We start from the raw sequence: 14,875 nt of genomic DNA, 5'->3' as shown, positions 1-14,875 counted from the left end.
GATGGCTGGATAGATGGTTGCTCAATTAAACTAAACATTTCTTTTATGGTATTCTGTGCACCTTAAAAACCTAATAAAATATTTTGCTGTCATTGGTAGTATGACTTTCCATCATATGTTATTTCTCAAAGATTTCTGAATTACTTTGCAAAATTCATAATTTTACTCCCAAAGGTAATTATGTTTGTGGTAGTTCCTTCAGCCCACATTTGAATTTTATTTTGAATTTGTAAAAACTATGGGACATTTGAACTGGCTTGACTCTTGACAATCAACTGCTATAGAAACAATGGTATGAGTTAATTTTAAAGTCTTTTTATTTAAATTTGTTATAAAAGTAAAACTCAGGAACTACATTTGAGTTCTCTCATTACAATGTAAAACAAGATTCCCTGAAAAGTATATTATGGTAAAAGAAAAAAAAAAACCCACAATTTTTAAAAACTAGTAGCAATTCATAGCATAAAAAGGGAATGCCATTCTAGAAACTGAATATGATTTTGCTTCTTATGTGTCAATCTAGCTCTGTTTCATTCTGGCTTTCTTCTACAAAGTCTGAACTTAGGACAACAAGAATACAGTATCTTAACAACTAAATTATTTGTTAATTGTATGTTTATATTTTAATCTAATAATTCTGGAGGTTTCCATCTCAATTTATTTCCTTATTTTTAAGGTATATAATATTTAAAATAAGTTATCTATAAAAATTTATAGTTAGCTAATGCATTAATAAGAGCATGATTTTTAACACTTGCTTTAAAACAGATTCATCAATTTGTCCAAGAGATTCCTTAGCATAGATGCAAAAATTCTCAAAAAATATTTGCAAGCCTAATTTAACAAAAAGGTCATGCATATGACAAAGTGTGTGGATACAAAGGTGGTTCAACATGTGCAAATCAATAACTGTAATATAGCATATAAGCAGGACAAAACCAAATGACTATCTTAATAGAGTCAGAAAAAGCCTTTGACAAAATTCAACACCCTTTTATGATAAAAACTCTGAAGAAACTAGGAATAGAAGGAATGTACCTCAACATAATAAAGGCTATATACAACCAACTTATGGCCAACATCATAATTGGGGAAAACTGAAACTTTTTCCTCTAAAGTCAAGAATGAGACAAGAGTGTCCACTGTTCTCCTTTTATTCAATATAGTTTTAGAATTCTTAGCCAGAGCAATAAGACAGGTGGAAGAAACAGAAGGGACTCAAATAGGGAAGGAAAAAGTCAAATTATCACTATTTGCAGATGATATGATCTTAAACCTAAAAGACCATATAAAAGTCCACCAAAAACCTCTTAGACATCTCAAACACTTACAGCAAAGTAGCAGTATACAAAATCAATATGCAAAAATCAGTAGCTTTTCTGTACACCAACAATGAATACACTGAGAAATAAATCAGGATGACAATCCCATTCACAATAGCCTCAATAAAATAAAACAAAATGTCTAGGAATAAATTTAATTAAGGAAGTGAAAGACCTGTAGAATTATTACTATAAATCAGTGAAGAAAGAAATCAAACATATCAGAAGATGAAAAGATCTTCCATGCTCATGGATTGGCAAAATCAACATTGTGGAGATGATCACACTATGAAAGAAATCTGTATGTTCAGTGTGATCCCCAACAAATTCCAATGACATTTTTTACAGAGATAGAGAAAGCAATGGTAAAGTTCATATGGAAATACAAAAGACCTCAAATAATCAAAGAAATCTGAGCAAAAAGAACAAGTCTAGAAGTATCATAATACCTGACTTCAAACTGTACTACAAAACCATGGCAATGAAAACTGGCACAAAAACAGAGAAGACCAATGGAACAGAAAAGAAGACCAGAGATCAATCCTCCCAGTTACAACAGTCATTTAATTTTCAACAAAGAAGCCCAAACTATACATTGGAGAAAAGATAGACAAGTAGTGGTGGGAAAACTGAATTTCTACATGTAGAAGATCGAAATTAGATCCCTGTCTCTAACCTTGTACCAATATCAATTCAAAGATCTCAATGTAAGACCAAAAACTGCTACAAGAAAGACTAGGAAAAACACTGGAATATATAGACATAGGCAATAACTTCCCTAACAGAACTAATAAGAACTCAGCAAATAAGAGATAAGATTGTTAAATGAGACTTCATCAAATTAAAAATATATATATTGGATAGCAAAGGAAACAGTCAAGACTGAAGAGACAATCTACAGAATGGGAGAAAATATTTGCCAGCTATACATCAGGCAAGGGATTAATAATCAGACTTTACAGGGAGATCAAAAAGAAAAACTCAAGTCCCAAAGAAGCAACAACCCAATGAGAAAATGGGCAAATGAACTGAACAGTTTTCAAAGAATGAAGTATAAATGGCCAAATAATAATAAAAAAAAGTGCTCAACATACCTGTCTATAAATAAAGCACAAATCAAAATGACATTGAGATTTCACCTCATGCCAGTCAGAATGGCTATTACTGAGAATACAAAAAACAACAAGTGCTGGAAAGGATTCAGGAAAAAAAAAAAAAGAATCCTATCCATTGTAGGTGGGAATATAAATTAGTACAACCACAATTGAAAGCAATATAGAGGTTCCTCATAAAACTAAAAATAGAACTACCTTACAATCCAGTGATTCCACTCCTGGGCATATATCTGAAAGAATGTAAGTCAGGGTACAGTAAAATCACTTGCATAATCATGTTTATTGCAGTGCTATTTACAATAACCAAACTATGGAAACAACCCAGATGCCCTACAACTGGTTAATGGATTAAGAAAATGTAGGTATATAGACACAATTGAGTATTAGGCAGCCAAAAAGAAGAATGAAGTTATGTTGTTGGTAGGTAAATGAATGGAACTGGAGATCACTGTGTTAAGTAAAGTAAGCCAGGTTCAGAAAGACAAAGTTTGCATGTTTTCCCTCACATGTGGAAGAAAGATCCAAAAGATAAATGTTATAATAGTAGGACTGTTTGAGGGGAATAGGTAGAGAATTGGTAGAGAACAAATAACATCAAAATACAATTCATCTGTTCAGGAAGATGTGATAAGAAACACACTGAAAGCTGTTGATTGATAGGGTGAGGGGGAGGAGAAGGAAGAATAACAGAGGGAGTTAATTTGATTACAGTACAAAGGGAGTTAATTTGACTAAAGTACTGTATATTCACAAGTGAAATATCATGGTGAAACCCCTTTGAACAATGAATATACACTTAAAAAATGAAGGATAGGAATGTAAAACAAGTCCTTTCAGGAAAAGGGGGTACAAGTGGGAGGAGAGAGGGTGAATGGAGAGGGTGAAAGAGGGTGAATATGGTTGATGAACTTTATATGCTTGTTTGAAAATAGAACAATGAAAATTGTTGAAAGTATTCTAAGTAGGGAGGAGAGGGTGAGAGAGAATGATGGATGGGATGAATCTAGTCAAGTTACATTATAAACATATATGGAAATGTGACAGTGAAACTCCCCTGTACAACTAATATATGCTAACAAATATGTTTAAAATTATTGTCATTGTTAGCATATGACTTCAAGAATATATTACATTATATGTACTTGTGTACAGAAAATTCAGATCACTAGAAGTGAAATCATTGTACTTCACAATTATAGGAAACAAACTTTACAAAAGAAAACCTTGCTGAGCAGTATTATCCTGACAGAGTCAAATGCTATTAGGATTTTTCTCCCTGGATTCTTAGAAAATGTAAATGTGTACCTGTAACTCCAGAAAACTCTTCTTTATAATCCCTATGTGGATAATATTTAACTAGACAACTTCCCTTTTTAAAATGAACTATTCTTCTGCCTAACCTTAAAAACCCATTCTTCATACCCCATAAACATGCCTATATTTGTGAATATATATTCTTAAAGATTTTTAAGGAAATTCTTACTTTGATATTAAAGTGTCTAAGAAACATTAAAATACGTTGTAATTCTGTTATAATGTAAACATATGCAGGCAAGTCATGACCTCAATTTTGACAGAACACATTAGATTTGTGTATCCATTTATTGATGATAACATTTGTCTATGTGTATACATTGAAAAGATTTCTAAGGTGTTACAGCCTTCGCTATAGGAAGTAATTAATTATTTGACTTCCATTTAATTTAGGTCTCCTGAGTACGCATGAGCTCTTTGTTCACAATGTATTGGTTCTCCACGGGATTTGTGTAGTTAATATCCTACACACACATACACACATACATAGTCCTGGGATATAGATGGTTGAGGGATATAATATATTTGCACAAAATATACAAAGTAATTCTTTTAGTCTTTGATTTTCATTTAAGTCCCTTTAAATACATAGGCATCTATTTTTACCCTTTTTGCATTCCTGTCCGTCTTTTTTTTTTTTTTAATTTTAAGGCAACTATTTGAGAGAAACCAAAATATGAGGAGAGACTGCAAATTCAAATGCAAGAAATTACATTTAATGAGTAAAGCCCTTGGCAATACTTTAAACAATGACTGGGTAGGCAATATGTGGGATAACAAATGAAAGGATTTGATGTCCCATGTTGTAACCTCCTGAGATTGGTGCATATTTTTAATGACAAACAAATGTCCTCTGATTTTAAATCTGAACATTTTCATCTATACTTAAGCTTAGAAAAAGTTAATCTTTTCACTGCTGAGTTTCACCACATAAAGACTCCCAAACCATAGATCGACAAAAACATAAGCATAAATCTACTTTCTTCAAGTGTCACAACCATTTATCAAGTCACATTGATGTTTTATATTTTATTGATGTTTTATATTTTATTGAGTTTGTCAATTTATGCAACTGTTTAACTCAAATGCTATTATTGTATATTTCCCAGTGTTTCTTACAAACTCTTGACAATAAACAATAGGTGCCCTGGCACCTATTGTCTGTTTTCGAAGGGGTAAAGTGATAGAGAACTTTATTATGTCAGTTTGTGTCCTTATGCCTTAAGGAATCTTCCAAGAAGCATCCATCTTTGCATTTACAGCTTGTGTTTTCAGCATCAACCAAGACCTGAAGACAAAGAAAAGCCAGGTAAGGAATTAAATCTGAATGACACGTAGAAAACACAAAGTGGGACTCTGAAGATCTCCACTCTTTTCACCCCTTCACAGCTAAGCATGCCGTGGGGCACTGATCACAAGTCCCTACTATCCATCCATCCAGCCCAGCTATATCCTAGGGGATGTGCTGTCTCCATAAGCCTTGGTCACAGTGTCATGACAAACAGTTTCAGCAGCCCTCTGAATGATGTCAGCATCACCCAGGAGAGATGGTCCCCTCAAAAGATACACTGAAGTCTCAATTCCCTTTGTACCTCTGAATATGAACTTATTTGAAATAGAGCTTTTGTAGATGTAATCCAGTTAAAATTGGTCATTAGGTCAGTCCTTAATCCAACATGACACAAGTCTTTAAAAGAAGGCCAGTGAAGACTGAGGCAGAGTGTGGAATTACACTGTAACAGCCAAAGAACACCTGAGGTTACCAGAAGCTGAAATTAATAAGCAAGGAGCCTCCACTAAAGGCCTCTGAGGGAGAACAGCCTGCCAACACCTTGATTTTAGACTTCTAAGAACTGTGACAGGAAACATTTCCGTTGTTTAAGCCAGTCAGTCTGTGGTACATTATTACAGCAGTCATAAAAATTTAATTATTGTTAATTTTCTGGCTTTGCTTTCCACAGTATATCTTCTTTTGTCTGGATCTTATCCTTTATTATAAATTAACATTCTGTGTGAACTTGGACAAGTTCTGTATTCTCTCTGAGCTCCAGAATCCTGGTTTGTCAAATGTTATTTATAATATTTCTCTTCCAGAATTGTACAGTTTAAGCCAAATGTAAAATACAGCATAGCTCACATGTTGCTCAACCAACAAGCCACACATGGTGGTATGTACCTGTCATTATGAAGAATGGATTGCAGGAGGTCCCAAAAGGTGATAATTAGCCAGAGAGACACTTCTCCTTCCCAAGAAATGTCTGTTTGCCCCTGAGAGACATTTCTGCCCTCGGATAATACAAAAAAGGCTATAAAAACCCAATTTCCAAACTGACCCACAGGACCACCATGCAGCCTTTCTCTTCTCTTCTCTACAAATAAAATCTTTTTGACCTCTGTTGCTCAAGTCCACCACTGCTTTAAATATCAGAGTAAACCCAAGAACCCTCAACAGCTGAAAATTCCTGCATGTCATCTGTGTATCATCGGGTGACCTATGAAGGGACACTTCTTCACCTGAGGTCAGTAGAGGTTGCACCAAACTGGAGAGGACTGCTTAGGAAGTGGCCATGATCATCTGCACTCAGATGGAGTCTTTCCTCTAGCAGAGCCACACCACCACAGCTTAGCTACGGTGGATCTCTTAGGCTGTCTCTCTCTCTCTCTCTCTCTCTTTCTTGCTAAGGAGGTTTTCTCCCTCGGGAACCTGGAGAAAAAAAGCTCAGACCCTAACAGCTGTTAAGGCAGGCAACCTGAGAAATCGGGGACTGGCCAAGGGCTTAGACCAGACTGCCAGTGCTATGGGGGCAGAGCTAAAACTTCAATGCACTAAGGTTTTCTTTTTTTACCTCTCAACTCTTGGCTCCCTCCCTCCTTAAACTCTCTCCCTTTCAGATTTGACCCACTAAGGAGGAGGTCCAAAATCAGCCACTGGAAAAGAAAGTTTCTCTTCAAGTTCTAAGTGTACTCTGGCTGGGGTAACTCCCCAGTGAGACCCAAACCTGTAGATACAACTTCCTGTCCTGCCCTGAGGTTGCAAGCGTGGCTAAGTATGGGAACCCCTCAAACCATGTCCATGGCAAACAGTCAGATCTATACTTTTCTCACAGATTCTGTGGCCCAAGAGTGGATGGAGGTCACCCCTTGCTTCCAGTGCTCCAGTACTGCCTTTGGTAAGATAGACCTGGACAGCAGTGATGACCAATAATCCCTCATGTGTCGAGCCTGGAAACTCTCTTTGCCCCAATCCTGAGCTTCTCCTTTCTCTTTCCCAAGTAGATAAGGATGAGTGGCCTCCCCCTTTGTCCTAAACAGCAGTGGGCCTCCTTCTTCAGCTGAGTCTGGGAGAGATCCCTACATCCCCAGTGACAGACACCAAAAAGTGCTACTCTCCTGGCTTAACTGTTTTTTGTTAGGCATCTGGTTGGTCTGGTTAAGCAAGTTCCTGTAGTCTGCCCTCAGGGGAAAAAAAAAAGTAAAGGGGATAGAGACCTTAATGGTCTCCAGTTTTTTGTCCCTTACCACAGCAAAAAACAGTGCCTTCAGATGCTCCCTCTCTTTTCATAAAATATATATGTCTTACAGGATATATAGGGGAACAACAGTTTACCTCATCGAGTCCCTGTCCACACCTCTGCAGGGGTCCTCCCTCTGGCTATGCAAGCCCTCTTGGTTACTTTAAAGCCCCTCATTAATAGAGTTGTTTTTAAATCACAAGCCTTCAGCTGGTACAGGAGAACCAAGTACCTGGGCTGCAAAGCAAACAGGCAAAAAAAAAAAAAAAAAAAAGATCAGTGTCACTCTGGCGGGGTGGCTGCAGTCAGATACACTTAAATGTCTTCCCTATGACCTTAGCCACAGGTGGCAGTGGTAGGAGAGCACAGAATAGAGGGATGTCCTCTCCCATGTAGAGGACCTCCTCACCTGGGGACACCTAGGTAAAAGGAGAAAACCCCTGTTAAGATAATCAGTTTTTCCTTGTTTCCCTTTTTATATGGGGAATCAAGTCCGTGATCTCAGAAGGATTCCCCCTTGCCTGCTTTTTAAAACATTGTAAAGACCTTCATCCAGAAAGTCTTCAATGAAAGTGACTCAACTTTTACTGCATCCAGGCCTGGCCACAATATCCTCTGGGAGATGGAAAAAAATGGCCAAGAAGAGGAAACATTAATTATAAAACCATTCTTCAATTAGATATGTTCTTTAAAAAGGAGTAAAACTGTACTAAAGTCTCATATGTTCAACTTTTCTTTTTCCTAAGAGACCACCCAGAATGGCTGAGCAAATGCAGGCTAGATACCAAGATCATGGCAACCCTTTACAAAAAAACCCCAAACTCCCTTGAGGAACCAGAACCCAAAAAACCATCTGATGCCCAATGGTCCCTAACAATGTCAAATCTTACTTCTCTGGAGAAACAGTGACTACTAGATCAGGCAGCTGCAGCTGGGGACAATTATCACTTAGATAAATGTGGCCCTATAGGCCTATCTCAGACCAGGCCCTTAGAGGAGCAGGAGAGAGAGGGGCAAGAAAGACAGACACTGGATACCTAAAAGGGAATCCCCATGTCCAATTCCTACAGGAGATCAGCCAGTGCCTAGATATGATTCTGACTGAGACCCGGAAAATGATAAGGATGAATGGACCCAAAATCACTTCATCCACTGCATTCTTAAGGGTCTAAGGAGAGCCAAGATAAAATCTCTTAATTGTGGAGAGCAGATTATGAAAAGCCAATGAGAATCGGATGTAAGCAAGGCGAGAAGCAGTTTAATTGCTTTTACCTGTAGGCCAAGATAGGCACAGCCCCAGTCATGAAACAGAAAAAGCAGAACAGCTGTGTCTCCTAAACTGTGTTCAGAGAAGCAGGAGTGCAGGTTTCTCCTGTAACAATGTCACCCACCTCCCCAGAGCCTCTGCTCCATCCTGTTTTGCTGCTGTTTATAAAAGGCTGCTGAAGGAGTGCTGGAGGCTTTTGCTTTTTGTCTTTGGCTTTTACTTTGGGCTTTGGAGGGTTTTTTGGGCTTTGGCTTTTGCTTTGAGCATTTTGGTGTGGGAAGCTTTTGGAAGGAAAAAGAACTGCTAAAGGGAAATTGTTAAAAGGAAAAGTATGGCTAAAGGGGGTTAATAGAAAGTCTGCACCAAGAACTTTAACATAGGCCATAGAAAGCTAAGCCAAAGAATGAACTTTAACATAGGCTTTAGAAACTAAAGAAAAGCCAAAGAGAACATGTGACAGTGCAAGATAGAGGACCAAGACTTTGCAAGTCTGAGCACTGAGGCTTTAAAAAAGCTAAAGAGAGAATGCTAAAGAAAAGCTCCAAGCCTGGGGGCAAAAGATTTTAAGAGCCACTAAGCTACAGATAAGCAAAGAGAAAACCTGGGACAGTGCAAGTCTCAGGAAAGAGGTTTTAAGCAAGGTTTTAAAGGAGACTTTAGAAGCAAGGTTTTAGAGAATAAAGAGAAAAGAAGCAATGAGGGTTGGGTGTCTCCACCTGAGCATCCAACACACCTGACCCCACCTTCTGTCTGTCTATTCTGTGTCTTTTCTGAATCTCTAGTCACCTCCAGTTAAGCCCAGTTAGGTTTGGTAATAACCAGGAGCAAGAGAGAAAAGGCTCGCTCTAACAAGGGAGGGAGAGAGAAAACAGCACCTTCTCCACTTAATTACTCCCAAGTCGTGGCTGTAGAACAGGGACCCTTAGAAACCCCAGTAGTTTTTCTACAGAGACTAAAGGATGCTTTACAAAAGCATACCAACATTGTACCGGAGTCACAGGAGGAGATCATCCTAAAACATAAATTTCTAACACAGTCAGCCCCAGATATTTGTAGAAAGCTTCAGAAACTGGTGGCTGAAGGGAGCAGAGATCTAGACCAATTGGTCCATGTAGCCACATCTGTATACTATAATAGCAACTTAGAAAAAGAAAAGAAGGAACTGAAGAGGGAAAAGAGAAAGGATAAATGGCAGGAGACCCTGATTGCAGCACTCAGAGAGGTTCCCCTGGGGCAGAGTCCAAACCCAAGGACATGTTTTCAATGTGGACAGGCAGGCCATTTTAGGAGGGAGTACCCCCAGAGGAAGCCACCTCCAGGGCCCTGCCCCATTTGCCAGGGAAATCATTGGAAGGCACACTGTCCTCGGTTCCCAAGGGAACCAAGGCCAGAGGCTCCCACCCAATGATGGGAGGCCTCCCATCCAGGCTCCTGTGACCACCATAAAAGCAGAGGAGTCCTGGGCAATACTTACTTATGAAAAAGCATAAGGTCAGCCTCCTTATCGATACTGGAGCCAACATTTCAGCTATTTCTTTCTCACCCAGACCCAGGTCCTCCAAGAAAATTACTGTTTGGGGCATTTTAGGCCAGCCCCTAGAACATTATTTCACTCAGCCTCTAGTCTCCTCCTGGGGAGATTTCCATTTCTATCACTCCTTTTTAATTGTCCCAGAAACCCCTACTCCTCTGCTAGGAAGAGACCTTCTATCTAAATTGGTGGTACAGCTCCTTTTACCCCCAGGAGCACTTTTGCTTGCCCCTAATAGAGGAACAAGTAGACCCCACAGTGTGATGCACAGACATACTATGGGACAGGCATGAACAGCAGTCCCAGTCCTAATTCATCTCAAGGACCCCTGTTGGTTTCCATATCAAAAGCAATATCCTTTAAGACTGAAGTTAAGGAGGGGCTAATTCCCATAATCAAAGACTGAAAGAGACAGGGACTGCTAATAGAATGCTCCAGCCCATATAATACTCCTATTCTCAGGGTCAAGAAGGGACCTAACAGATGGAGGCTAGTCAAAGATCTCCACCTGATCAATGAAGCAGTAGTGCCTCTCCAACCTGTAGTTCCAAATCCCTACACGTTTTTAGCCCAAATACCTCCAAGTACTGCTTACTACTCTGTCCTAGATTTAAAGGATGCCTTCTTTTGCATTCCCTTGCATTCCCCTTGCATTGTCAACCTATCTTTGCCTTTGAGAACCCTACATGAAAGGCTTGACAGGTCACCTGGACTGTCCTCCCACAGGCATTCAGAGAAAGCCCCCATCTCTTTGGGCTGGCTCTAATCCAAGACTTGGCAAAATGACAATATCCATAAGCTACTCTGCTACAATATGTAGATGACCTCCTGCTCTGTGGACCAACTGAGCCTGTCATTCTGAGAGCCACTGAATCCTTACTAAACTTCCTAGCAGATAGAGTTACAGAATCTCTAAAAGAAAAGCCCTTATTGATAGCTCCAGCCCTGGGTCTCTCAGTTCAAGACAAGTTTCAATTATATGTCTGTGAAAAGAAAGGATTGGCCCTGGGAGTGGTGATTCAGCTCCAGGGCAACACTCCCCAGCCAGTGGGCTACTTAAGTAAAGAATTAGATCAGGTAGCCAAGGAATGGCCAGGATGTCTTTGAGCAGTTGCTGGAGTTAGCCTTCCAGTACCTGAAGCTCAAAAACTTATCCTAAACTAGCCCCTAGCAGTTTATACCCCACACAACCTAGGGGGAATTTTAAACTCAAAAGGGAGGTTACACTAATAGTTTTAGGGATAACAGAACTGATTACAGCCCTATCTAAAATAAGCTATGGAGTGATTGCCAATCATGTAACTACAGAAAACCTAACCAAAGTAGTAGAGGGTACCTCAGACCAGATATGACTTGCTATTAGGAACATGCAAAGATCTGTGACATCCCTTGCCTGTTTGGTCATGGACCACCACCTGGCCCTAGATTTTCTTTTGGCTAAACAAGGAGAGGTATGTGCCATTGCTGATATACTTCCTGTTGCACATGCATAAACACTTCAGGCATTGTAGAGGAATGTGCAGACTACATTCTCCAACAGCCCAAGTGGCTCCAGGAACAGTCCCTCCAAGCTCAGGTATCTACACAGGTATGGAACAAAATAAAATCCTGGTTCCCCTCCAGGACATGGCTCCTACTCTTTCTGGGGCCTATAGTTGCCATTATTCTCTTACTTGTGTTTGGGCCTTGCATTTTAAACTTACTTGTCAAGTTTATTTCCTCTCGCCTAGAATCCATCAAACCCATGCCCCTTGATAACCCCTTTCTAGTCAGCCCTGATTCTGTGGGTCCCTTCATCACCCCCTGTCAGCAGGAAGCAGTTACTGAATAGATTTCATCGTCTCTATCCCTAACAGCAGTTAAGGCGATCATTGAGAGGGAGGACTTGAAGTACGGACTGCAGGAGGTTCCAAAAGGTGATAATTAGCCAGGGAGACACTTATTCCCAGGAAATGTCTGTTTGCACCCAAGAGACATCTTTGCTCTGGGGCAATACAAAAAGAGCTATACAAACCAAATTTCCAAACCGACCCATGGGAGCACCAGTTTCCGGGTCCCACTGCATGCCCCCATGCAGCTTTTCTATTCTCTTCTTTAAAAATAAAATCTTTCTGACTTTTGCTGCTCAAGTTCACCTCTGCTTTCAATCTCAGAGTGTACCCAAGAACCCTCAACAGCTGAAAATTCCTGCGTGTTATCTGTGTATCAATTAAAGCTACATAGAAGGTATAGGTAGGAACATTGCAGTCTGAGGTCAGCCCCAGGTAAAAATGCATGACCCTATCTGAAAACTAACTACATAGCAAAATGAAAAGGCTTGGAAATTGAATGTTTGCAGAGAAAGTACGAGTATGAAGCCCCAGTGGTACTAAAGCCTTGGTGGTACAAAAAATTTAAAAAAGAAAAAACAGAACATGGAAAAATAGTAACTGTAACTAAAACCCTGGAAAACACCATTTTAATCACACATTCAATGTTAACATTATGAGTGATGTAATCTGGGTACCATGTCCTTCTGATACCATATGAACTGATGGGCACTTCATTTCTGTTATCTTTCTAAACCCGATAATCTCCATCTATCAGTGAGAAAATCAATAGACAAAACCAGATCAGAAGACACTGTGCAACATTAGTCACTTGGACAGCACTTTTCAAGATTATCAAGGTCATGGAAAGCCAAGAAATTCAAATTGCCAGAAAAGATGGGGAGACATGGCAACTAAATGCAGTGTGGTACCCTGGGTTGGATCTGGAACATGAAGAGGACAATAATGAAAACCCAGGTGAAATCCAAGTGAAGCCTAGAGTTCAGTCATTAGCACTATACCAGGATTTCTTAGGATAAATGTATCATGTTCATGTCTTGTTAATTTTTGCTAATTTTCTACAGTTCTAAAGTTATTACAAAATAGAAAACAATAATCTAAAAAAACGAAATGTAGACGTGGAGCACAGTTAAATAATCTAGCCAATACCTCTCTTTCTCTTTTCTTGGTCTGAACTTCTAAAACTATAATGGTGTATACTAATATTTCTTAATTAACTTAAAATGCTACCCTTTTGTTCATGGAATGATACCTGGATGGACAGACCTTACATAACATAATTTACTGTCCATCTTCTTTTCCTGGGAGAGTGACTGTTCTTTTTGTTACTAGGTATTTGTTATTCAGTTATCATTAAATTATAAATTATATTCTAATGCTTTCATTCTTATTCAACAATATACATGATGTACTGAATACTAGTTTCATAAGATGTCTATATTATTACTATCCACAATCTTTTTTATTTCAGCTCTTCTTAAACTGTCTCCCTTTTAGTCCTTTGAATATTTTCTTACAAGTTGTCAAGATTAGTTACATTTTACCTGTTTTATAACCAAAATTAACTCTTCTGATGTTTTATACAGCTTAGTTTAATAAAATTGAAAAGCAATTAGAGATACTTTATGTCCATCTAAATATTGTTTTCATGGAAACAAAGGGTATATGGATGTGCTGTGATATTCTCTGGTGTTATTCATTCATTCACTCATTTCTTTGTATTTTTTTTCTCTAATTTCAAAGTGGCTTTTTTTTTTTGCTTGTAACTTTTATGATTTTTTGTTGTCGTTCTTTAGAATCTACAAGGTCACCTTTCATTATTTTTCCCTTCTGAAGTAACTCACTTTTCTAATCTTTTGTTCTCCCACTTTAAACTAGGCTGATTACAAAACATTCTGATACATTTCTATATGATTTCCAAGGATTGAATTCTCTATTGTTCCATATTCTGTATGTCTATCTTTTTTTTTTTTCACAGCACACTCTAGGCAAGAGCTCTGTCACTAAAGTTTATTCCCAGAATCTGTTTCCCCCTCCCCTTGCTGAGACAGGTCTCTTTAATGTAGCTCAGGCTGACTTCAAACTCAAAATTGACCTGTCTCAGCTTCTCCAGGACTGTAATTATAAGAATGTACTACCGTGCCCAGCCTCTGTCTTCTTTTTACCTGTTTGTTTTACTCTCTCCACCTTTTTTTTTTTTTTGTAGAACACATATTGAAGGAAATTCTTTATAAGAAAGATTCTGAAGGGATACCTTAACTATGGTGAACAATCCTGTTCACCATTCTCTCCCATAAGGTCCAGAATGAATATTGAATGCATTGTAGCATTCTCTTCTGGGATCCAATTCTGTGAAGTCAGCTTGAATACCATTCCTTTGTGGTTGACCAGTTTGCTCTCTTTTTTAAGGAATTCCTCTTCATCCTTGCAGTACTGAAATATTTTTTTCATATCCTGTACTGAGTATTCAATTGACCCTTTTAATCTGTAGAGTGGTGCCCATGTCTCAGAAGTTATTGTCTATTAATTTCTTTTCTTTGTATTTTCTTTCTTCCTGCTTTTTGGAACTCTTTATTAGTTTGATGCTAAGTTCCCATAATTAATATTATAGATCATCCATGTACTTTTTGAGAAATTTCCTTGACTTTATCTCCTAAACTTCTTAATATTCACCAGTAATATTAACTATTTGGAGAACAAATTAATTATTAATTTCTAATAAGAGATACCTTTTGTTCTGATTATTCCTTTGTCACAGACTCTATATATTATGAATACAGTATATTCTTTTTAAGAGTCTAATGACTGTCTTATATTTCTGACTGATTTCTCTTCTTTTTTGAATTGTCCCTGCCAGATCATTTATTTGTTTACTTTGGCTTTTTCATGTTTTAGGTTTCCCTCAACTGTCCCATGGACTTTGATCATAGATTTATGTAGGATCATGACTGAGAGCTTTTCTGGTGTGTGACTGCCAGACTTTGC

This window comes from Castor canadensis, chromosome 2 (genome assembly GCF_047511655.1).
Source record: "Castor canadensis chromosome 2, mCasCan1.hap1v2, whole genome shotgun sequence".
NCBI lineage: Eukaryota > Metazoa > Chordata > Mammalia > Rodentia > Castoridae > Castor > Castor canadensis.
This window is presented reverse-complemented; position numbering follows the sequence as displayed.